The 27264-nt window shown below is 42.2% G+C and overlaps 1 protein-coding gene and 1 non-coding gene across 6 annotated transcripts in view; both read right to left on the bottom strand.

Moving 5' to 3' along the window:
• Positions 1-27264, bottom strand: part of LOC126248704 (ecdysone-induced protein 74EF-like) — a 737945-nt gene that overhangs the window by 462435 nt on the left and 248246 nt on the right. The gene's annotated exons all lie outside the window — the stretch shown is intronic.
• Positions 22943-23017, bottom strand: Trnat-ugu (transfer RNA threonine (anticodon UGU)). The gene has a single exon. It is a non-coding gene; the product is annotated as a tRNA-Thr (tRNA).

Here is a 27264-nt window from a genome sequence, read left to right as displayed (position 1 = left end):
CGAATGGTTGACGACATATATAAGTTTGGGTCTGGCCTTGGGTCGTGCATGGATAGCCAACTGGTAAGGCGACCGCTCGCGATAAGCGGGAAATTCGGGTTCAAGTCCTGGTCCGGCACAAATTTTCATTGTCGTCATTCCATTCTACGGCTGATGGTTGTCCTTATTCGCAATTTCCAATTCATTTCATATAAGTACTTATCTTGTCTTGGGAAGGTCACGTAAATACTACCTGTCCAAGAATTAGCTCAAACACATTCCTAATGAGGAAAATGTTCAGCATAGTAAATGGAGGCGCATTACTGAAGATGTGATATGGTCTCATATACCAATACTTGTTACATTATCTACAGATTTGGGGTGGTGTTGTCAACACACACATACAAGAAAGCTGTAAAGCGTATTGCAAATTACAGCCACGACAATGTTAAAGAGACAAATGTAGTGCTCTCAACAGTTCCAGCACCGTGATTATGTACTTGAAGAAACAATGCACTGAATCCTTAATAAATATCTGCATAGATATAATAATGATTACCATATGACAAGTAAAAGGCTGAAACCAACAAATCCGACAATAAGTTCCCACATTATATAAAGGATATAAAAGTACTGTTAGTATTTAAACAAAAAGTGTTTCTAGTTCTTTTCTGAGGTTCCGTCGGTCGCAGCGAGGACACCAAGGAAAAAATTTCAGATTCGGTCGTTATATCTCTTGTGGCCAATAGTATAAAGCATTGGCTTTATCGATCACCTGCCAAAAGATTCATTTCTTAAGTTACTGGTCATAAATGTAATTACGACAACCACATCAATAAATCACTTGATACTTACATAGTTCTCTGGCCACTGTAATGGGCAGCATTCTAGGCAACCTTAAGTGCTGAGAATTACATTGTTTCTTTTCGTTAACAAAGATCTAACTACTCTGATATGCCTGCTGAGAAGGAAAATGAGCCCCAACGAGCTCCCCGTCTGTTATGTGAACGAACGTATCAGTTCCAGAAAACGAATGATAAATAATTTAAACTGAGGTTTTTTGGACAAAGTAGTATGCAACTATTAGAACTAATGTATTTTTTCTTAATGTCATCGTTAAACATTTTCAAAATTGTTCCCATGTTTCATGAACGGAAACTTCACTTCCGTGCCTTTCCTTTGTAGGTCGTAGTTACCTTACAAGTTTTTTTCCCGTACGTCCTTATACTGCTCCAGGACAATTTATAGCATATATTTCGTCTGTGGAGAAGTCTGAAAAACGCGTCTTATTCCGCTTATTTTTCTCCATCCTTACGAAGTCTTCAGTACTAAACATTGCATATCTACCGCGCTTCTGCTCTACCCCGCATTGCATCGTACGCGAGTAAGGCGTCGACCTGTGGAGAGGTCTCATATTTCATTCTGGAGAAGCACGGCAGTGTTACTCAGGGCGTAGAGAGCCACGCGTGTGACTTCAGTTCACGGTTGGTAGTGACTGTGGACTCTGACGATACAACAGCATGTCACAGACATCCTGCCTCCTCATATGTTACCTCTTACGCGACAGTTTTGTGGCGCCAATTTTCAATAAGACAGAACTACTTAAACCTAACTAACCTAAGGACATCACACACATCCATTCCCGAGGCAGGATTCGAACCTGCGACCGTAGCGGTCGCGCGGTTCCAGACTGAAGCGACTGTTCTAGGATCTCACAGCATTGTGCTAAATGAAAAATGCTTCTTAGTACTGGGTAACAAATTAGGAGAAACTGCCCGCGCAATAACTCAATCGAGCGACTGTTTGTCGGTAACGATGAAAATTATTCGGCTCATGCCATTTCTGCGATTGCTACCTGTACGAAGTTCGTACACCGCGGTGCACATAATATGTGTGGCTGCTCATGACAGTGCCGGCCAAATACCTGAAATAACTGAATATGCAGTATATGACATAGTCAAAGAAGGAAACTGTGTAGAGCAATTCGGCCGAAGTTCGCGAAACCGTAAAACAAGTGACTTTTAATGGTTAGAAACAAATGGAGCACTGCATAGTTCTAGAACAGCTTAGGTAATTACCTGGAGATTATCGTGGTCATGGGAATATCAGATATCAGGACACAGTAGTGGTAACAAGAAATGCTATACGTGAGACATTTTCTGACGAATTTCAGTTAACTGTGGTAGAAAATACGAGTAATAGACCTAAAACGAATTCCTGAGTGGAGTCGAGGAAGGGAAGAATGAAGAGAACGTTGTTAGCGAAATAAATGGAGAGATGAATCAAAATGAAATGTCACGAATGACGTCACATAGTGAATATAAACTCCACTGTTGCCCTCCTGCACTTCAACATTTATCATTTGCTGTTTGCATACAATTTGCAATTTCCGTTCAGCACTCAGATCGTTCTTAAGATACTATACTGTTAAAATGATTCTGCAAGCACATTAAACAGTTTATCTTCTCGCATCTTCAAGGGCATTTCAAACATGCATGGGGAGAAGGCTTCGCTGATCTCCATACGAATTCGTAAGATGCATTTCTTGTGTTCCACTAGTCACTGTGCATTTGTCCTAACATTGTCATTTGTGTGCCGGCCAGAGTGGCCCAGCGGTTCTAGGCGCTACAGTCTGGAACCGCGCGACCGCTACGGTCGCAGGTTCGAATCCTGCCTCGGGCATGGATGTGTGTTATGTCCTTAGGTTAGTTAGGCTTAAGTAGCTCTAAGTTCTAGGGGACTGATGACCTCAGATGTTAAGTCCCATAGTGCTCAGAGCCATTTGAACCATTTTTGTCATTTCTGTCCTACGATTTTGTTACAATCTGCGGTCGCATACTCTGTCAGGTAAATCATAATTAACTGAGATTCTAAAAGGTAAAACAGTAGACAACTTTGCGATCCGCTGAATAGCCTGTTTTCGTGGTTGCATATGACAGTTGCTTGCCTGACGACGTAATTCACCTCTCGCAATCAACACATATTGGAGTAGTATTACACAACGCGACTACACAGGAACTTATTCGTTGCCATTTCTATTTTACGCATAATTCAGTGTTCCTTTCTCATCTTTCAGTGTCCTGTATTTACCAAAAAACATGAAATCATTTCGAAATGAGATACTTTCAAAATATCTCAAAAATTGTAGCAAAGAATAGCTTGTTCCTATGTTGGTTGCTAAAAGAAGAATCCTATATTCTACTTATTCGTACATGATGTAAGAAAGAAAGCTGAGTTCATCTTGAACAGAATGTAATCTGATTCATATGTTCGTCAGGATAGAAGTCAGGAGCGGAGGGCGTTGTAAAATGAAAGTTAATTGAGTGGAATGGACCCAGTTTATTCTTGTAATGATGGTACAGTGGTGCCTACGTAGGGCTGAGCAGCCCCAAGAGGGGTTGCCGTCTGCTCATCAGAGAAGCAGAGACTAGAGGAGCGACTACTCGGGGCCGAGGTAAGAAGATAAGAGAGCGCGGAGCTGTTTCCAAGCCGCCCTCGCCGCTCCCGGCCGCGTCCCCACGTGATCACACGATTAGTCTCTGGAGGATTGATTCCGCCAACGTGCCTTGCTAGTAGCGTGGCCCCGTCAGCGCAACCAACCCGTGGGACTTGAGTCTGACCGAGGAGCACGTGGCAGGAATGTGCCGACCATGGTCTTCCGGCCAGCACCTTCCACCACAGTATGCCCAAGCCGGCTACGGCCGAACATTATGCATTGAAAAATTTATTTAAATAAAATTTTGTCGGCAATGATCCCTCTTGGGGGTCTCCTCCCTGCACACATACCTTTATATTACACAGTTCATTGTAGGCCAATTACTGGTGGAAAACACATTTTACTGGTCGCTTAAATATTTCCTCCGCCGAAAAACTACCGTCTGAGAAATTTTTGAATGCGAGGGTAAGGCGTCGACGACGACGTCATTAGGGATAGAGCACAAGCGCGGATAGGAGAAGGAAACGAGCCGTTTCCTTTTCAAAGAAACCATCCTGGTATTCGAATCAAGCGAGTTCGGAAAACCATGGAAAACCAAAGTCTGGATGAGCGGACGGGGATCTGAATCACCGTTCCCCATAAAAAAAAAAAAATTATATGAATGAAACCTTATTTTTTTATGTTGGCACGTATTTCGAAAGGCCGGCAGCTGTGGCCAAGCGGTTCTAGGCGCTTCAGTCCGGAACGGCGCTGCTGCTACGATCGCAGGTTCGAATCCTGCCTTGGGCATGGATGTTTGTGATGTCCTTAGGTTAGTTAGGTTTAAGTAGTTCCAAGTCTAGGGGAGTGATGACCTCTGACATTTAGTCTCATAGTGCTTAGAGTCATTTGTACCATTTTTTTTTTTTTTTTTTTGTTTTGCCGGCCGAAGTGGCCGTGCGGTTAAAGGCGCTGCAGTCTGGAACCGCAAGCCCGCTACGGTCGCAGGTTCGAATCCTGCCTCGGACATGGATGTTTGTGATGTCCTTAGGTTAGTTAGGTTTAACTAGTTCTAAGTTCTAGTGGACTAATGACCTCAGCAGTTGAGTCCCATAGTGCTCAGAGCCATTTGAACCATTTTTTTGTTTTGTTTCGAAAGTGTCAGCTTGATCTATAGAATAGTTTTGTTTATGCAACTATTTAAAAAAATCTGGTGTGTTCGCTGCAAATGTATAAACTGGAGCGCAACACCAGTAAAAAATTTTTCGTTGTAAACGGTTTATTGAATTCTGAAATTAATTAGAAGTATGGTCTGCACCATCGTTTTAAACAATTAAGAAATGGGTAACTGAACTCACCATGGTTTTGCGTGTTCTGAAGGACGTCCCAGTACTACAATACCACGTAATACGATGAGAAAGAGCACAATATGGTACTGGAAGACTGACAACGAGAGCTGAATGAAACAGCAGATGGCAGTGGTTCATAAGAGGGGAATACAATGCACAGTACATGAAGAACTCAGAATGAAAAAGATTTGTGCGAAACGGATGCCCCATTTCTTGAATACTGATTAGAAGAAAATTCTAAAACAAATTGCTCAGAAGTGCTTCACAGAGACTGTGAACCAATTCGTTGTTTCACGCCAGAAACGGAACAGTGTGTGCAAGCCGGAGACTCAGTTCCAAAACAGAAGAATTCTATTTCGCCTGCCGGTAACGTTATGTTTCAGACGCCACGTTCTATTCTATTATGTGCCATTTAAATTTCAGCATCTGTGATATTTTCAACCACAATCAATTTGTGCCACTGCACGATATACACTCCTGGAAATTGAAATAAGAACACCGTGACTTCATTGTCCCAGGAAGGGGAAACTTTATTGACACATTTCTGGGGTCAGATACATCACATGATCACACTGACAGAACCACAGGCACATAGACACAGGCAACAGAGCATGCACAATGTCGGCACTAGTACAGTGTATATCCACCTTTCGCAGCAATGCAGGCTGCTATTCTCCCATGGAGACGATCGTAGAGATGCTGGATGTAGTCCTGTGGAACGGCTTGCCATGCCATTTCCACCTGGCGCCTCAGTTGGACCAGCGTTCGTGCTGGACGTGCAGACCGCGTGAGACGACGCTTCATCCAGTCCCAAACATGCTCAATGGGGGACAGATCCGGAGATCTTGCTGGCCAGGGTAGTTGACTTACACCTTCTAGAGCACGTTGGGTGGCACGGGATACATGCGGACGTGCATTGTCCTGTTGGAACAGCAAGTTCCCTTGCCGGTCTAGGAATGGTAGAACGATGGGTTCGATGACGGTTTGGATGTACCGTGCACTATTCAGTGTCCCCTCGACGATCACCAGTGGTGTACGGCCAGTGTAGGAGATCGCTCCCCACACCATGATGTCGGGTGTTGGCCCTGTGTGCCTCGGTCGTATGCAGTCCTGATTGTGGCGCTCACCTGCACGGCGCCAAACACGCATACGACCATCATTGGCACCAAGGCAGAAGCGACTCTCATCGCTGAAGACGACACGTCTCCATTCGTCCCTCCATTCACGCCTGTCGCGACACCACTGGAGGCGGGCTGCACGATGTTGGGGCGTGAGCGGAAGACGGCCTAACGGTGTGCGGGACCGTAGCCCAGCTTCATGGAGACGGTTGCGAATGGTCCTCGCCGATACCCCAGGAGCAACAGTGTCCCTAATTTGCTGGGAAGTGGCGGTGCGGTCCCCTACGGCACTGCGTAGGATCCTACGGTCTTGGCGTGCATCCGTGCGTCGCTGCGGTCCGGTCCCAGGTCGACGGGCACGTGCACCTTCCGCCGACCACTGGCGACAACATCGATGTACTGTGGAGACACGCCCCACGTGTTGAGCAATTCGGCGGTACGTCCACCCGGCCTCCCGCATGCCCACTATACGCCCTCGCTCAAAGTCCGTCAACTGCACATACGGTTCACGTCCACGCTGTCGCGGCATGCTACCAGTGTTAAAGACTACGATGGAGCTCCGTATGCCACGGCAAACTGGCTGACACTGACGGCGGCGGTGCACAAATGCTGCGCAGCTAGCGCCATTCGACGGCCAACACCGCGGTTCCTGGTGTGTCCGCTGTGCCGTGCGTGTGATCATTGCTTGTACAGCCCTCTCACAGTGTCCGGAGCAAGTATGGTGGGTCTGATACACCGGTGTCAATGTGTTCTTTTTTCCATTTCCAGGAGTGTACATTAAATTTATAAGCGATGGAGCCGGCCGCGGTGGTCTAGCGGCTCTGGCGCTGCAGTCCGGGACCGCGGGACTGCTACGGTCGCAGGTTCGAATCCTGACTCGGGCATGGGTGTGTGTGATGTCCTTAGGTTAGTTAGGTTTAAGTAGTTCTAAGTTCTAGGGGACTTATGACCTAAGATGTTGAGTCCCATAGTACTCAGAGCCATTTGAACCATAAGCGATGGAAACAACGGTATTTATATCCCAATTCATGATATCAGAAGAAGAACAGGTGAAACTACTAATACAACAGGCCTAATTATTCCCCGTTTGGTGTCTCACATGCAGATTCAAGTACAAATATACATTTCTTTATCGTGACTTCGTGATCACATTATATTTCACTCCCTCAGGCTTCACAGTCCACGACACACTCTTTACCGAGGAAAGGAACTAAAAAAGTAAGATACAGATAATTTCTCACGTTAAAATAATAAAAAATATTGTGCTCTAATTTACAGACAGATTCAGTGACCTGTATGTCCCGGTAAGTGTAATGCGTTGAAAATTGTGGACAGATGTTATTTCTCACGGACTGGTCGATATTTCTCTATGTCTCCTTGATTTACTGCTTAGATAACAACGAACGTATATCTGTGTTTCATGTCACGGAGGAACATAAGTTTTAATCCGCGAGTATACGCTGAAATGAGAGCAAACTCGCATGCATTGTTAAAATGGTTTGGTTGAGTTCACTGTTTCCATTATGCACGATCGAACGTACTAGCTTAACTAGACAACTGGGGATCATCAGAAAATACTTTCTCAACACTAAAGCGATGTTCGTTAACATCGAATTCTGGCATAAATAAAGAAAGGGCAAGGAATTCTCTTTCATTTACAAGAGAGCCTCAAAATTAAATTACTGACTTTTTTTGGTACACACTAGTGCTGCTGTTTCTCACAAACGAAATTCTGTTTCTCATGTAGATGTGATTTTACGCGATTTTCATGTTAATGTGGAGTAGTGCTTCATCGTGCCCAAAGTTCTGCCTGGACTATTCTGATCAGAGGTTTGTACATGGTGGTTGAGAAGAGAGAATCTGATTTTAAATCGACGTAGTTTTGTTAATTATTACAATTTATCAAGGAATATTTGTTTATATGTTACATATTACAAGAGAATATATTTAGACATTACAAATTCTTCTGTACATGAAGGGGAACTGGCAAAACAGATAAGGTTGCAACAGCGGGCGCTCATATTGTTGTATGTTTTAAATTGTGTAGATTTGTCTTCATAGTGCAGTACACAATTGAGTACCTGGTGAACCAAAAAACAAGGTCACTCGTGACAGTGGGCTCTTCAGACAAACAGTACTCACAGTGATTAACGAAGATCTCAACCATCGATCCTGGAAACATGATTATACGCTTCATCTATTAAAATCTGCAATGAGCGCATGGAGAGTTTAGGAATTATGCTTGCAAACCTCAGTGTCTCACAAGAACTCCGTTTCGTACCGCCACTTGAAGTTATGAGACATTTTTTCACGTCGCTTGTTTCGTGAACTTAAACAACTGCCATTACTAGGCAGATTATGATCCACAACGGGCAGCTGAAAATGTAAAATCTGTCTAAGGTGACAGTTTTGTGTGGCATGCCATCGAACCATATCACTGGTCCCGTTGTCTAACGACGTACGATAGATAGTGAAACGTAACTGCAGATGCTACTTATGGATGTGTGGAGAGTAGTCTCCGCGTGGAGCAATGTTATAGAAGTTTATTTTCAGCAGGACAACGGCCCACCTCATTTTGCCTTTGGCGTTCCTGAGCGGATGGACGATAAGGCGTAGACTTGGAATGCACGCCGCAGGTCCCGATCTCAAGAAATCTGCCTTGCAAAGATGTCAACCGAGCGAAGCTACATGTATTCGAGGAATTGGAGAAAAGCATTAGTGCTTTGGTATGACATTTGCTTCGAAATGCAACTGACGAGATACTATGACGTTTAAAGCGGCTAGTCGACGATGCAAGCGTTAATACACATTCTCTTCAAATGGGAAGTATTTTTTTATATTCTATATAATGCTACGAATTTATAGAATATTAGAACTGTTTAAAGCAGATAGAACCTTCTTAATCGCCGTATATGACATGACAATGGTACATAAAGTGCCTTCCGCCACACGCTGTAAGGTCGCTTGCGGGGTATAGACGTAGATGTAGATATAGGTGTAGATGTAGTAAATGGAACGGCACATGCGGTTTATGGTAACACTCCATGCAGGGTGGCGTACCGAAAACTGGGTGGAACGTTGTCGTCTCAAAGAAGGAATTGTGAAGAAAATGACGAAACTATTTTGTATTTGTCTCTATGCTGAGGTGGCTGTTTCTGAGAGGTCGTTAAGCTAGTAACACTGGATCTGGAGTGATTACCCATCTGAGCTGGAAATAAGAAAAAGCGAGTCTGATTTGGAGTCCATTTGTCGGCTACTTCGGCGATTTAATTTCGACATCACGGCGATAAAAAATGTAAAGCGTAAAAAGGTGACATTGAGATGAATACAGAGTTCGGTGGAATGCAGAGCGGCCGAAGTCGATGACCCGGGGCGGTGCTTGGTAGATTCGTTCCGCCGGCGGTAAGCCGCCTAGCTGGCCTGTCCGTTTGCCGCGTCCGCGTAACGCCGACACCCAGGGATCCAGCCTCACTTCATGGTCCGCACTGGAGAAACGATACACTGAAATTCTCAAGACTGCGTCTTTTTCACTCACTATGGGTTCCGAAATGAGTCTTTACTTACGTATGAGTGGACACTGCTAGCCACTGAAAACGGAAAACTAAGAAGGATAGCAAATGAAGAAATTTTACTTATTGTGCGTATACAGTTTAAATCCGCCTCCGTCGCTGAGCGGCCAGCGCGACTGACTGCCTTTCGGGGGATCGGAGTTAGATTCCCGGTACTGTCAGGGATTTTTTCTTGGTGGGAGGATTGGGAAGGGGTGCACTCAGCCTAGCGAGGTCAACTGAGGAGCTACTCGACCGATTAGTAGCGGTTCCAAGGTCAAGGAGCCCAACATCGCTGGGAGAGTGGCGAGCTGATCACACGCCCCTCGATACAGCACCCGATGACGCCACTAGCAGAGTATGACACGGCGATCGGTAGGGTTCGACTGGCTCGTCTAGGGCCAGAACGTGGAACTTAACTTCTTATTTAGCATAATTGGAAGAATACTTAATTACATTTGCAGGTGATTTGAGTATACAGGGTGAGAAATTCAGTACACAGAATGGCTACACGTGTCAGCAACTACGATACACTTAAATCTAAAATGAAGACAGCGAATACAACGATTGACTTTAACCAGAAAGGTTCAATAGGACAACAACTGGGTTTCATAAAAGGACACGTTTTGAAGAAGGACCCTAATAAATTTTACAGATCTGACCAATCAGTGGATATACTTCTCACCTGGCTGTGCATCAACTCGAACTGAGCTTGGATTACCGATACGGGTACGTCATTCCTCGCTGCCCCACCTCCGTTAATGGTAGTGGCTGGTGAGTGGTGGGGTCCCAGTCTCTCGGAGACCAATGACCAGTTTGCTGCAGTGGGTGAGGGATCTAGAGGAAGTGCTGACCGGGGAAACAGCTGCAAACCGCTGCATCGGGGTAGGGCGTGACAACACGGGCAACATGCAGTCCTGCGTTATCTTGTTGCGAAGTAACGTCACGGAAACCTCGAAGATAGCGTACAGCAACCGGCCTTAACACCTCAGAAATCTAACACCTACTTGCTTAATAAACCAAGAATTACGGCAACTCCCTGTGTTAACTGAAATCTGCAGTACCACCTTCTGCTCAGTAGCGTTTATTCTGATTTTTTACTACAAACTACTAGACTCACGTTTCTCAAAATGTTGTGTTATGCATTGGTGCATTTGCGTGATCTTCTGTCTTCCAAATTTATCCAAAAAATGTTCAAATGTGTGTGAAATCTTATGGGACTTAACTGCTAAGGTCATCAGTCCCTAAGCTTACACACTACTTAACCTAAATTATCCTAATGACAAACACACACACACCCATGCCCGAAGGAGGACTCGAACCTCCACAGGGACCAGCCGCACAGTCCATGACTGCAGCGTTTTAGACCGCTCGGCTAATCCCGCGCGGCTAAATTTATCCATAACCTAATAATATATCTGTGAGATAATGTTGTACTATAAAAATTAGTTATCCTATATATTCAATTTCACATGAGTGACAAAAAATGCCACATATTTCTGATATTTTTCAAATTATTTACGTAATTGTTCACGAAATTTATTTATTCACTTAACAGAAAATTATTGCTATGTTTCAAAAACGTTCTTAACTTTTCTTAGATACATGCGCATTGTATTAAGTTCTAAATATTTATTGTCTTATACATGTGACATGTTTCAAAAGCTGTATTTCATAATTATTTAAAACAGTCTATGTTACTAATTTTATCTCCACATTTTTGTAAACTTGAAATGACGCAATTTTGTTTAAACTGTTCGCTACTAAAAAACAGAAAGTTAATGCAGTTATTAATTTGAACCATTACCGTTTCCAGAACATACTAGAAGCTCGTGTTGTAATACACAGAGTGGTCAGTAAAAAATGGTTCAAATGGCTCTGAGCACTATGGGACTTAACAGCTGTGGTCATCAGTCCCCTAGAACTTAGAACTACTTAAACCTAACTAACCTAAGGACATCACACACATCCATGCCCGAGGCAGGATTCGAACCTGCGACCGTAGCAGTCGCACGGTTCCGGACTGCGCGCCTAGAACCGCGAGACCACCGCGGCCGGCAGTGGTCAGTAACAGTCGGAAAAGTTTGTAAAGGTGTTGCAGGGTAAGTTATGCTGAGAAACAACTTAAGAAAAAAAATCGATATACTGCACCTTTTCCAAGTTATTTAGCATTAAAGTTGGCCAATCAAACCATTGCGTGCGCAGATTCAAGCGGCCTATCAGAGACGGTGTTCTTCGTTTGATTTCCTAAAATCGAACAAGAGAACGATACAAAAACTGGGCATAGGACAGTAATAAGGATCGAACCCGAACAAAAGAATGAGCAGTATAGTGCCCATCTACGCTATGAGAACAACTGATACTAATTGTAAGTGGCGGGCAGCTTGAATTAGCGCGCAAAACGGCATGATTAACTAACTACGACACTAATTAACTCGGAAACGGCGCAACGTATCGAACTTTTTCTTAACAGTTATGTCTCAGCACAACTTACCCTTCGGCACGCTTACAAGCTTTCCAGACTGTTTCTGTCCACCCAGTATAATTTAGATTCATAACGACAAGAGTGATTGTTAACCCTAGGACGCCCAAGCTTTTTTTTTCTAACTTGGTTGCCTAAGGGGGGGGGGGGGGGGGGGGAGGTTCGGCGAGCCCACAGGTATTAAATAAGTTTACTGACGAAAAATTACAACTTTCAAAATGGTTTATGTATTTTAACTAAGGCATCGGTTTATAAATGTTGTTAATTGTTATAAATATTGGATTGAGTTAATAAAAAATTGACATATTACATACAGATATGTTCATATACAATAGACTACTCTGAGTCCTCAACTTCAAGGCAAGAGACACACTTCACAATTTTTTGTGAATGTGTGTACACACATGTTTATGACACTGTCCACAATACTGTTTTGGTTTACCCAGATTGTTGTACTTCTGCTTCTTTGTTTTACCTTTTCTTACACAAATAAGGCACCGACCTTTCCCTGCAGGAGGCTGAAGTGCTTCTGTTGTCACTTCTTTGATTTTCTTTTGTAGAATAGTCTCCATTGATTGAACAATTTGGTTAGATAAACCTCTTGCATTGGCACTTCTTTCTTCTACCTGCAATTTCACTAGTTCCATCCCAGCTTGCAGAAGATAAAGTTTCCGTTTGTCGTGTTTCTTTTCATTCCATCTTGGATGTTGCTGGATGAATATGGTGGTTGCATTAATAGCACAAATGTCGATGAGAGAGTAAAATACAGATAGAGGCCATCTCTTTGTTCCCCTCTTGCAGGTGTACATACGCGCCATTTGATCAATGGTATCAATTCCACCTTTAGTGGAATTATAATATGCATTTATCTCGGTCTTATTCTTCTCTCCTCCAACCGTGCCTTTATCTTGGTGCATTGTTGACAACATCAGTAAGTTTTTACTTGGTTCGTTTTTGCTGTCTAGGACACCAAAGTTACTGGAGGCCTATGTGTTGGGAACTGCACTAACTCACTGCAAGTTTACAAGATAAATAACAGCTAACTGACATCAACAATCACTTCCTCTGAAAGTAAACCGATTGTTGTGAATATCAAGAATACCAACCAACAAGAAACTAACTTGCATTGTTGTAGAGATGAGAAATACGAAATCCTACTAAGGGAAATTTTCTATAGCATGGAAGCCTAAGGGGGGGGGGGGGGTTGTTGGACCCATAATAAGTTTATTTATTTTTTCTTTCAAAGCAGGAATTTTCTATAAAATATATTGACACTAACGTTTCATAAAATAGCCAACAAACAATAACTCAAAGGGAATATGTAGTATGAAAGTTACTTAGGCAAAAGCAGGCGACATAAAAAAATTGTGGGTTCAACGAACCCCCCCCCCCCCCTTAGGCGTCCTATGGTTAAGTGAAAGAAGGAAAGGGCGACGTTGTACTGGTCAAAGTGCCGACTATGCGAGGCGGAGACGGTAGTACTGTGTACCCAGTGGCACCTCATAGCATCACCCCAAGTGCTGCGCTCGTATGACGATGTTCAGCGTAATGTGGCAACTTTCATCATCCTCGGAGCCTTCATACTCGGATACGAACATCGTAATACTATACGCGGAAGCGCCTCCTTTGTCAAGTGTTGTCGCTGGGAGCCGCACTCGCGGCGCACTTCTCTTTGCTGTAGCTTTAGGGGAAGCCGCAACAACTGCCACAGTGCTCACCGTCCGCAGTAGTCCACACGTGTCCGCAGCGTCCACGTAGCCTTGCTGCAAACAAGCCCATTTCCTGATTCTAGGCACGTGAGGTGGCTGTACATTTCTGCGAGACGGAAGTGAACAATACGTCTGTGGGGGCCTAGAGATCCTGCATGGCGTTGAGAACGGCCATCCTGATCCCATCGATTGCACATTCGTATGACAATCGGGGGATTCCGACCAGCGCGAGAAGCAATTTCGCGGAACGATAAACTGTTGTCTCGATAGGCCACGACCCTGCTGCTGTCGAATTCCGACACGTGCCGCTACACGTTTCTTCTCTTTGTACGGCGCATAACACGATCTCACAAACAAACAAAATTCAAATGAGATTTCTGAGCGCGCTGGGTATTCTTCATATGCAGAATCCGCAAGGCGTTACTGCTACATACTAAGTGCAGTTGCGCCGAAATGATCATCATTTACATAAAAATGTTCAGATGTGTGTGAAATCTTTTGGGACTTAACTGCTGAGGTCATCAATCCCTAAGCTTACATACTACTTAACCTAAATTATCCTAAGGACAAACACACACACCCATGTCCGAGGGAGGACTCAAACCTCCGCCGGCACATCATTTACATATACGCTTCATGTCAGTATGACGTTTGTTGCATGCCACCGATATGACATTGCAACATTATTTGCCAGCGGTGTTGTTTAGAAGTGCAAATGTATGTTTAAGTGATTTTGTTTTTCACTGAATGCTACGGTCTTAAGTTTTTGATGCTGCTACCGTTACCGTTACAAAAGCAAAACGAGGATAATGGAATGTAGTCGAATTAAATCGGGTGATGCTGAGGGAATTAGATTAGGAAATGAGGCACTTAAAGTAGTAAAGGAGTTTTGCTATTTGGGGAGCAAAATAACCGATGATGGTCGAAGTAGAGAGGATATAAAATATAGACCGGCAATGGCAAGGAAAGCGTTTCTGAAGAAGAGAAATTTGTTAACATCGAGTATAGATTTAAGTGTCAGGTAGTCGTTTCTGAAAGTATTTGTATGGAGTGTAGCCATGTATGGAAGTGAAACATGGACGATAAATAGTTTGGACAAGAAGAGAATAGAAGCTTTCGAAATGTGGTGCTACAGAAGAATGCTGATGATTAGATGGGTAGATCACATAACTAATGAGGGGGTATTGAATAGAATTGGGGGGAAGAGGAGTTTGTGGCACAACTTGACTAGAAGAAGGGATCGGTTGGTAGGACATGTTCTGAGACATTGAGGGATCACCAATTTAGTACTGGAGGGCAGCATGGAGGGTAAAAATCTAAGAGGGAGACCAAGAGATGAATAGTCTAAGCAGATTCAGAAGGATGTAGGTTGCAGTAGGTACTGGGAGATGAAGAAGCTTGCACAGGATAGAGTAGCATGGAGAGCTGCATCAAACTCGTCTCAGGACTGAAGACCGCAACAACAACAACAACAACCGTTACCGGCATTTATATATACTACAATAATTTCAAAAAATATTTTAAACGTTCGTTTCTAAGTTTTTGTAACGCTTTCATGTGTCCATTTTTGCCATGCACCAAAATTGTAAGGCACAGAGGACAACTGCCAGGACTATTACCACGCTTGTTACAAGTTTAGTTTTGCAAAATGTCACATCACCGCCTTCAGCTGCTGGCACAACTGTTTATTTTCTCAACCAACTTTAGTCGGTTGACCGACATCATGTTCATAAAAGAATTCGCAGCATCATGTTAGACGAAATACACATATTAAATCAAGTTTTGCATCACCCTGGTTCCCAGAACTCCTGAAGATAGACGTTGACTGTGGGTATTGTATCACAGACAATATCCCTTTGACTGTTCAGAGATGTCACTAAACCCGCTCAAAGTTGTAAACACTCATGCATGAGCAGCGCCTGTTAGACGAAGGGAGTCCGACAGCCGTTCAGTTCCACTCATTCCACCAGGAAGGAGGTACACGGCTCGTGTTGTCTGCAGTTCAACCATGCCTAGACGGTCAATACCGCGGTTCGATCGCGTCCGCCTTGTTACTTTGTGCCAGGAACGGCTCTCAACAAGGGAAGTGTCCTGGCGTCTCGGAGTGAACCAAAGCGATGTTGTTCGGACATGGAGGAGATAGAGAGAGACAGGAACTGTCGATGACATGCCTCGCTCAGGCTGCCCAAGGGCTACGACTCCAGTGGATGACCGCTACCTACGGATTATGGCTCGGAGGGACTGACAATAACGCCACCATGTTGAATAATACTTTTCGTGCAGCTACAGGACGTCGTGTTACAAATCAAGCTGTGTACAACAGGCTGCAAGATGCGCAACTTCACTCCCGGCGTACATGGCGAGGTCCATCTTTGCAGCCACGACACCATGCAGCGTGGGTCCAACAACGTGCCGAATGGACCGCTCAAGATTAGCATCAGGTTCTCTCCACCGATGCCTTCAACCAGACAATCTTCGGAGACATGTTTGGAGGCGACCTGGTCAGGCTGAACGCCTTAGACACACTGTATAGCGAGTGCAGAAAGGTGGAGGTTCCCTGCTGTTTTGGGACGGCATTATGTGGGGCCGATGTACGTCACTGGTGGACATGAAAGGCGCCGGTTATCATGAGCAATAAAAACTGCGGAAATGATGTTTATATTGATCTCTATTCCAATTTTCTGTACATATTCCGGAACTCTCGGAACCGACGTGATGCAAAACTTTTTTTGATGTGTGTACACAATCATTATCGTCAAATGATAAAACCATGAATTATTCACTGTCAGTACATCGTAATATAAATTACATCGTCAATCCATAAGAACTGTGCTAGGTAGTGTATTCATTCACGTTAAAACTGTAATCGGCGTGATTTTTAACACGAATGAATAACACACTGCCTAGCACACTTCTTACAGTTTGATGATGTAATTTATATTCCGCTATGATAACAGTGTATAATTTATGGTTTTATCACCTGAAGATGATTTTATATCTCGCCTAACATGATGCTGTGAAATCCCTTAGGAACCTGACGATAGTCAGATGACTGAAACTAGTTATGAAAATAAAGAACCGTACCAGCAGCTGAATGCAGTAATATGACATTTTTCAAATATATGACAATTGTGGGGCATGACCTTATGAAAATATAAGTTTAGTTTTGATTGTAAGATGGTCGCCTTTCTTAGGCAGACGTAAACGCGTAGTGTGGCTATGTGCTTGCTGCAAGTCTCATTAATATGTTCATTCCGCGCAACCTTGTCGGCACTGCTGAAGTCCCCATAATTCAAAGAGTTCATTCAAACCGCTTCTGTTCAATTTAAATTGATATGGCGATCAGACATTATCATTTGATCGGATTCATTTTATTTCTGCAAATCTTGGACAACTGAATAATTGCCGCCCTTTTTCGGTGATACGGCGATGTAATTTGTTGCGATGATGACATATGACTCGCCCAACGACTTACCGTGCTTTTGTTCACTGCCAGGTCTCCGTACACATCTGCGATGGTCTGGTTTTCCGCCATAAGATACTCAATTACAGCTCTCTGCTTGGAACTCGTCTCCGTTACAGACGCGTATAGCGCCGCCACCTACCGGAAATTCATGAAACTATAAGAGCTGAAGCGAGACTATTCCAAACTGCCCCACAAAAAATTCTGAATTTTTGTAGGGGAAACTGGCTGAGAAAAGTGTTGTATTACTTACTGAATGCCCCTCACAAATGAGTCATACACGTAAAAATGTGACACTGTTCATTTTCTGTGCTATGGTGCCGCTTACATTACGGAAATCAATGCGTAGGGATCATGAGAATATTATCAGAGACAAACAGACCGTTATATTTCCCTCTCTTAATTTGCGAACAGTGTTGGCAAAGCTGGCCGGTGTGGCTGAGCGGTTCTAGGCGCTTCAGTCTGGAACCGCGCGACTGCTACGGTCGCAGGTTCGAATCCTGCCTCGGGCATGGATGTGTGTGATGTTCTTAGGTTAATTAGGTTTAAGTAGTTCTAAGTTCTAGGGGCCCGATGATCTCGGATGTTAAGTCCCATAGTGCTCAGAGCCATTTTTTTTGTTGGCCAGTGCTGTAGAGTGGCTTGCGGAGTATATATGTAGATGTAGAATGGAGAAGTTATACGCCCTGACCGCACGAAACTATCTGTGCATAATGGTTGTGTGACGGAGCCCTGAGGGTGTTTATAACAATGACAAGGCACGAACGATATTCATTTGTTTACATTTACTGAAATTTTAGCAGCAGCAACAACAACTATATTGCAATAGTAACTGAATAGTTTTTCTCTCGCTATCCAAAACCGAGGTGGTTGGAGAAAAGTAGCTTTTCTGTTGGTGAATCTTATCTTATTAAAAATTTAAAGTCCTCCATTGTGGAACGTATCATTCGTTTAATAGATACGATTCTGTAACAACGCTATTTTACTAGTTACGTTAAATGTCGCCCATGCCTACCACTTCGCGATTCCTGAGGCACGTCTCCGGTGACAATGCATCTCTATTCGTCTCACGCACATGATGTCATTCTGGACAGGACTCCAATCCTGGCCGCCCCAACAACGTCGACGTTGTGAGCTGAGGCAGCCACCATCTAACCGATACAGAGCTGGAACTCTCCAAGTGGGCCTCATTCTAATGTCGTCCGTTTCCTGGCCAGCTCCTTCGTATAACCACCAAACGGTCGAGAAAAACAATAAAATGATGATAATTTTCCTGCCTAGGCTGTTTTTATTCTGAAATAATAACATTATGTCAGAATTTAGCTATAAGCTAATTTCGGTCCATTGGACATTTTCAAACTATCTCTGTTACCTGCATTACTGTAGAAAAATTGTAAGTATATAGCATCTTAAATTCTACACATTTGTAACACAAGTCGTGTCGTGGAGTTTTGCATACAGGCAGTCTGAATACAACTTCGGCCACATTGCCTTAACATTTTCTTCTGATTATTCATTGCAACTTCAACGACAAAAAACACAACTGATTTTATTCACAACTAGAAATGAGAGAAGCTAACAGTCTTTCCACGTTTAGACTAAGTAGTAATTTCAGAGGGCAATGGAGTTGATTAATGTCATTCTCTAAGAACTTAAGTAACGAACAGCAGGTAATTCGGTAGTTCTCCTCAGGTTAGATCGATTAAATAATTTGCCGATTTTGCAGTTCTTTCGTTCGAAATAGCAGCTCTGGCGTGGATTTATAATTAGTGCATCCAAGCAAATTGTGCTGTAGTATTTATGATATCTAAGTGAGGTTTTCCTTGTGCAGTCCAAACAGTTTGTTTAAATGCTTTGCTCTCTCACGGCAGGCCTGTTCGATGACCAGCGATTTCAATGAGCAGGATCGTTACCAATACTGTGGATCGGAAAAAATACAAACAAAAATAGCTGTACCAAAGGTGGCGCCTGTCCTTTACGCTCAATCGACTTTGCTGGAACAATCTGATCGATTTGCGTAGCAGAGTCCTGCGGTTGGCCTATCATTTATTCAGAAGCCGCGTCCGAACTTGCCACGATTAATTAAGCAGAATCATGAAATGTCAAATAAGCCTGGCAGCTATGTAGTACAGTCCGAGTTCTTCGACATTTGGAAAGAACGGTATAAGAAGTTTGATTATTTTCTTAGTGCCAAGTCGGGCATGATAGCAGGTGTTTGAATGACAACTCGCGTTTTGACAGAAAATTAGACGACGAGTCTATTCTATCGTTTTAGAAGCAACTTTTTTAAGTACTTGGGTCAGTGAACATTGTAGATAAATTTCTGATAAAGATAAGTTATTCGCTATAAAAACGAAACCAGGATACCAACATAGGAAGCAAAAAGAAAATGTCAGACCAAAACAAATACTGCACGTTATCAAACAATTCATCACGCAACTGAAGTATCAAAATTAGCATCGTAACAAAGTAAAATTGTAACAACTGGCTCTTAATGTAGAGAAATGTTTAGTTGTATCCTTCATGAAACGTAAAGATGTTGCAACCTTAATTAGGATTAATGAGTCACAACTAGAGTTAGCCATTTTGCTTGGGAATACTCATCGCCACGCATTTTACAGTAGTTTGAGAAAAATGTATGTAGTTTTCCCATGAACAGAACACGAAAATCCCTAACATGTGTGAAATAAGAGCTACCGTCAGCCACGCATTATAACGATTCAGAGTGTAGATGGACTGAAGGACCAAGCAAGGAAATAGTGACTTTAGAAAGCACTTTCCGGTTCGAATTTGATACCACTCCCCGCCCTTCTTGTTCTATTGTCTGTCTTCCGAGGCGAATAAAAGAGCTGTTTAAAAGAGGTGATTAATGCAAAACTTTTTTTTTTTACCAGAGAAGACCAGCAGCTGTAGACAGCACCTACGGGGCAGAGATAAAAAAAAGGGGGGGGGGGGGGAACACATTGCTTGAAGGACGGACCCCAATTATCCAATACATCAGAAGACAACTCTGACATAATGTGTAGTGTATACATAATAGTTTTTTAAAAATTAATATTCCTTTAGCTATAACTGAATCTAATTTAATTTTTGTACTTAGGTAAGCGTAGCATATACATACATACAAATTTTATAACAATGATATATCTTTTCCTACAAATGGACTTAAATTGGTTGTATGCTCATGAAACCAAAAGCGAATAAATAAACAACAAACAAAAAATTATGCAAAACTCGTCGTAGCGCCATCAGTTTTGAATTACGCTGGGAGCGAAATGAGATTTTCCTTTCGATTTTACTAACAGTTCTACCACTTCACGATTCTGTTGCATATATTGTGCGACAAACCACGCAACAGGTTCTAAGGTATTGGAGAGAAGTGATTGTGTTGAACATCGTGTACCGAGATTTTAGCTTATTCAACTTTCTAGCCGCTGTAGGAATGGATTTCTTCAGTTTCTTTACGAAAGATGATTCTATTTTGTTGGATGCATTCTGCACGATTCCTTGTCGCAGCAACGTTTTTCAAATGTGCTGTCATTTATTCAAAATTAATAGATGTTTTATGTGTGTATGAAGCTGAAAAGCAGTTTTAAACTACAGAATTAAGGTATGAAACAGATCACACCCAGGCATTGAGGATAAAGCACATCTTCGTTCGGATTCAAGACACAGAAAACTCGAAGTACGCAAATATTCTGTAACTTGGGCTTTTTCATTGTTCTAAGAAGGGAACCGTTCTGTTGCAGAATTATATTGATATTAGCACCTACCAAAATGATTTGTGTGTTTACTTCGCCTACACGTCGATGTTTCTGTGATAAACAGAAAAGAAAGAGCCGCAGTACTGACGACGATTCACAGAATGAAACGTGGTAGTGGAATTCAATTAATTCCACTCAATCCTGTGAACTATGCTGTAAAGAAGCGAACAGTTGTATTATTTTGCGATTTAAACAGAAGAACAACGAAGAGTTAGGAAAAAAAATCCACCGAGGATTTTTTTGCCGGAACCTTAGGGCGGAACATTTTTAATGAACGTGGTTGCGGTGAGTTTAAAGCTGTCTGATATGATGACAGTTTTCTACGTATACGTTAGTAGGATTCTGCGTATTAACAATTATACATTTTTATTTATTTTGATCCTTTTAGAAATGGGTGCTGAAAAGCTTTATTTATATTTTAAACGACGTCTCCTGGGAATTCAATTCCCATTTTCAAGTGTGTTTTCTATGTGGTATGCCATTTATTCGTGTTTTTTAGATGTGTGAAGTGCCACAGTGTTCTGTTACCTTTACCGGAATGTATAAAAAGAAGTTCAATTTTAATTAACGATCTATCTTTTACAGGGTTAATTGACAGAGTTAACTGAGAATTTGGACAGAACTACTTCTTACGGTTTTTTGTGGTCTACCTGTCCACAAACATACACATGTTAAACATCATACACAATTTTGAGTGTACAGTAGACAACGATGAACCAAACATTAAAGCAAAACAGTTACAAAGGTATTTGTACATATAGTCAACAGAGATTTTGTCACATATTTGTATTTAAGTATGTTACTGAAGCATCCGAAGAAATTCACTGATTCACTTTCCAGTTTTTTATTTAAATTTTGTCTTCATATTGAACGAAAAACTGGAAAGTGAATCAGTGAATTTCTTCAGAAGCTTCGATAGCATACTTAAATAAAAATAGTGAAACACAGAAATAGGTATCTCTGTGAATATTTATAATCAAATAATAATCCAAAACATTAAGATAAATACCATCTGTACTAAGGACTAGTGAATCATACTCTGTGGACGACCTATTGTTATTTCTGTTGACTATATGAAAAAATATCTTTGTAACTGTTTTGTTTGTGCAATTGATTTGTCACTGTGTACCGTGCACAGAAAATTGAGTGTGATGTTTAATTTGTGTGAATTTCTGCACAGATGTACCACAAGGAAACCGTAAGAAGAAGTTGTTTCCAAATTATCAATTAATTCTAAGTGATATAAAGACCGATCTAAGTTCAAAATTGCGCGTGTTTTTATATATTGCCGTAAAGACAACAGAACAGTGCAGCACCTCACACATCGAAAACATCACGAATAAATGGAATAGCACACGAGAAGCACACTTGAAAATGGGAATCATTTCTGAAACACACTGTACAAAATACAAATATGAACAAAATCGTGATTGGTCGCAGAAAAAGTTATTTTACAAACAAACCCAACAATGATGTCGATTGCCGGCCGAAGTGGCCGAGCGGTTCTGGGCGCTACGGTCGCAGGTTCGAATCCTGCCTCGGGCATGGATGTGTGTGATGTCTTTAGGTTATTTAGGTTTAAGTAGTTCTAAGTTCTAGGGGACTTATGACCACAGCAGTTGAGTCCCATAGTGCTCAGAGCCATTTGAACCATTTTTTGATGTCGATTCCGTAGTGCAACCTACTTCAAACATGTTTAACTGTGAGTCGTGGACGGGAGAACGTATAGTATGTATTTATTTCGCGAATAAACCAAATTTAGCTACTTTTAAGTCGTACGACTTCAGCGGCAAAAGAAGCCTGTGAATTTTGTTATTCATTTTATCGGACCTGCTACATTGTTAATGACAGACACATTTGACTGTTGTAATATTGCTGGGGGCTGACTGTCACCAAAAACCATCAACCCACATTTAGGAAAGTAAAACAGTGTTTTCTCTACATTATTCTACCTTAAAGCGAACAAAAATTATACATGACGGTAGTATCTGTTGCCGAAAGAACAGTTACCGTGGATGACCATGCAGCTTTGCTAGAAATGAAATGATAATTAAATGGACACCCCAGCTGCAAACAGGCGTTGATGTACTTCATTGGGGACATGTTGAAAATGTGTGCCCCGACCGGGACTCGAACCCGGGATCTCCTGCTTACATGGCAGACGCTCTATCCATCTGAGCCACCGCGGGCACAGAGGATAGTGCGTCTGCAGGGACTTATCCCTTGCACGCTCCCCGTGAGATCCTCATTCCCAACATGTCCACACCACTACATTCGTAGTGCGCCTAATAGTCCCCAATGAAGTTCATCAACGCCTGTTGCAGCTGGGGTGTCCATTTAATTATCATTTCATTTCTAGCAAAGCTGCATGGTCATCCACGGTAACTGTTCTTTCGGGAACAGATACTACCGTCATATATAGTTAAAATATGGCTTCCCGGCCATTGACCTTCTTGTGCGAACGCACACGCTATGCCCGAACTCGTACGGGACTTGGTAGATTAATCTGCCACGAGTAATGAGTATGATGGGCAAACATCTATTAGGCGCACTACGAATGTACTGGTGTGGACATGTTGGGAATGTGGATCTCACGGGGAGCGTGCAAGGGATAAGTCCCTGCAGACGCACTATCCTCTGTGCCCGCGGTGGCTCAGATGGAATAGCCGGCACGGTAGCTCAGCGTGTTCGGTCAGAGGGTTAACTGCCCTCTGTAATAAAAAAACGGAGGTAATCGATCATCAACGAACTTAAACGGATGTCTTTCGACGTCCGCCCCGAGCAGATGCAACGAACAAAAGTGAAAAAAAGAGAAATAGAGCGTCTGCCATGTAAGCAGGCGATCCCGGGTTCGAGTCCCGGTCGGGGCACACATTTTCAACATGTCCCCAATGAAGTACATCAACACCTGTTTGCAGCTAGGGTGTCCATTTAATTATCATTTCGAACAAAAATTGTTTCCAAGATTATATTTGTCATGCTTTAAGATAAAAATACGTTCGTATGAATAACTACATTACAAGTGCCTTAACAGTAAAGTATTAAAATACGACCTAGAATCTCTACTGATCTGTGCAATAAGCTGCATAAAAAATTTTGAGCCTGTCTAGCAGAAATAACTGGTTCAAATTACGATTTTCAATCTTTTAGTTTTCAGTGTAAGTACAGATATAATTCCTGCACATAATAGTACGTACAAATACACCTTGAGAGTTATTTGACAGTTAACAACACCGTAATAGCGTAGTATCATGTTTATTAAAACTTGATGTCCCCGACTACAGAATGCTTAGAAGTTTACTTATCGGTGGACATCCTAAAAGTCGGAGTGTATTCGCCTGCTGCTTGTCAGGTATGCTACGCGCGAACTTTGAGTGCTCTGCGGTTCACCTAACCACCAGGGGCAACTTTCCAGCGCCGCCGTTTGGAGGACTGCAAACAGGCACGCAAACGAATACGACTGTCGCTTAATGCCCATGATGTAATTGACGGTTATTACTACCGCTCACACGCAACCGTTATGTAAGGGAAATTTATTGGTTGACAGGGAACGTTTGTAAGGACGGTATTACACTATCACATTTCTTTGACAAAGAAATATGATCAAATATTCGTCAAATTTCTTTGACAAAGATCTTAGACGTGGCACTAAAAATAGGCATTACAATGTCATCATATTTTCGTCAAAGTTCGATATGGCAGACAACAACAACTTGTTACCATGCACTGCAGTTGCTTGTACCACAATTGCATTGTGTGTGCATTCGAAGTAGAAGCGGCGGAAAAAAGCATCATACTTGGATGAAGCCGTGGCTTTTATGTCGAGATAGTAAAAGCATTCAGCAAAATATTTACGAGAGCTGCAAGTGAACGGCATCAAGTCTTACATAAATTACTTACGAATGGATGGCAGTGCATTTCAGTATTTGCTCAGTAAAGTGACTCCTTATATTACAGAACAGAATACTCTGTTCAGAAATGCTACATCTGCATACGACAGGCTTAGAGTAACACTGCGATTTCTTGCTACGGCAAAGAGCTATTCTTGCTTATAGTACAGTAATACAATACTACAGAGCACATTAAACAAAATAATTCAAGAAACGTTGATTTATAAACCAATGAAGGAGGAATATCTGAAGGTAAATGAATGTTTAGTACACACAATGTGGGCAGTAAGAACTATTTTTATTTTTGAATAATTTAATTAATAGAATTAGTGTTCCAGCAACTACAGACTTAATAAAAAGTAGGAAGCAAATAAGGCAATTTTTAACTTGTAGTATCCAGAGTTAAAAAATAGACAAAGTGGCATGGAGAGTTAAGAATTTTCTTTTATTTTAGAGTGTTTCCTTCTCTATTCTGGCTTGCTGAAAAGCTGCCTGGATGATTCCAGATGAAGAGGTGGATGGTTGTAGCTGCGATTGTTGATTTGAAGTCGCCTGCAGCATATCCCACCTGCCCATCAGCATACGATTAATAGCGTGCGTTGTGTCCCTTTCTCCCCCCCCCCTCCTCTCCCCCCACCTAATCAAAGCAAAGTTATTAAAAGGAACTGAAGGAAATCACCAACTAAACTTTGTAGTCATGTTTACAACCACAGTAAAGACCTTAAATAGTTGTAGCGATGGCAGTGCTACAAGCGGTTACATTTCACATCGCACTGAACAGAAGAAGAACGACTTTTACTATCAAACCTGCGGCGAGGGCCTAGATTTGACCATATTTCTTTGATGAAAGGCAAAATTCGACAAAGTTCCCCATTACACTATCAAATATCTTTGGCAAAAATATATGACATATCAGCTTTAACACACAAATATGATAGTGTAATACCGGCGTAAGAGCTACAAAAGTATGTTGGTCGTCGAATACTCACTTGCGAGTTGTTATAAAGTGCAGCCCAGTGTTATCTGAAGTTTTTCAATACTAGAGAATGCTAAACGATAAAAAAATCTATACCAATGCTCTACATGCAACGCAGGAGTAAGAAATGACGAGTTAGTCCGACAGTTTTATCAGATTTAACCCCACGTCATCTACATAAGTCAACAAATGATAAATATGCATTATTACGTTGCAACGAAAGTGATTTCCGTTGTGTCTTTTTAGAACGAAACTGCGTTGCTAAAAATGAATCTATTTTCTATGATTAGTTACTGATCACTTTGTATGTGCTTGTCGCCGGAGCATAGCCTACATCGTCTCTATAATCCGTTCATCATAAGAATAAACCTGATGTAAACATTGCACTATGTATTCTTCCGCGTTTTCTGGAACCTCATTGGATTTCCGTTTCACGTGGGACTGCAGCAAAGCTGTCTCGAGTACTGTCAAGTAAGATAATAAGGGTACGTTTTGTGCTGTGCGTTACGCTCACATCGACTTAGCGATAATACGGGATAACAGTTTTACCAGCGCATTTAACTTGGACAGCTGGTACAGCTAGGCTGCAGTGGCATGGCCAGCTGCAGATCACAATTTAAAAGAGACGAGCAGAGGAGCAATACAACTTCGAATGTCATTTAATTTTTAAGCAGAATCAAATAATACGTTCCAAATCTCCCACAATACGCTCCTTAGACGACTAGACGAAAACCGCAACACGTTATCGTTTTTAGCTAACGTACCATTGTAATTAAAAACAAAAAGGATGAAAATTCCTGTCTTGACAGGGTAACTTTTCTGCATAAGCTGCGTGTAACGTAAGAGAGTACTGAAGGATTTCACACTATAGTTAAATTTTGAAGCCACTGAAGGTATTACTTACAGTCAGTCGTCTGGTAATCTCTTAGCTTCTTCCTTATCCGAATCCGAGAAATACATTTCAGTTCTGGAAGTGTCACCTGCTACGTTGATAACGAGCCTATTAACAACAGAATCCACGAAGCCAACCAGGCGCAGCTTTTCTCTTCTTATTTTATGACGAGCCGTTCTATATTCCACCAGCGTTCGGCAGTGACGTGTGAAAAAGCTGCGTGCGTTAGTTCCAGTACGTGTGTCAACTTAACAGTCTTGTTACTTCTCGGGCCAAATCCCGCAGCTTGGCTCCAGATCAGTTCTGTCGGGTTTATATTGTAATGGTACAATAGCAAACGCAAAAATTTAGCATTTGTATGATGTGCTCGATCTTGTGAAAATGATTGTTTTTCATGTTCCTACGATATTTATCTACCTCTGTGGTATAAAACGATGGACATAGTCCAAACAAAGAGGATTTGGTTTTTCATTTTTGCCTTAAAAATTAAATTTTTATGTTTTCTCAATTTAAAGAACTTTTATGGACAGTCTTTTACAAAACATCGATATTTAAGAATTTGTATTTGAAATGGAAACAGGAATTTCGTGTCCAATATGTAATTAGAAACAAGAAGAGGTGCATTATTAACCCCATTTTGTTCACATACCATGACGCTCCTGCCTGCGCTACACCGTCA

Source organism: Schistocerca nitens, chromosome 3 (assembly GCF_023898315.1).
Source record: "Schistocerca nitens isolate TAMUIC-IGC-003100 chromosome 3, iqSchNite1.1, whole genome shotgun sequence".
NCBI classification, from domain to species: domain Eukaryota; kingdom Metazoa; phylum Arthropoda; class Insecta; order Orthoptera; family Acrididae; genus Schistocerca; species Schistocerca nitens.
Note: the sequence above shows the minus strand (reverse complement) of the source record. Positions and strands in the feature narration are given on the sequence as shown.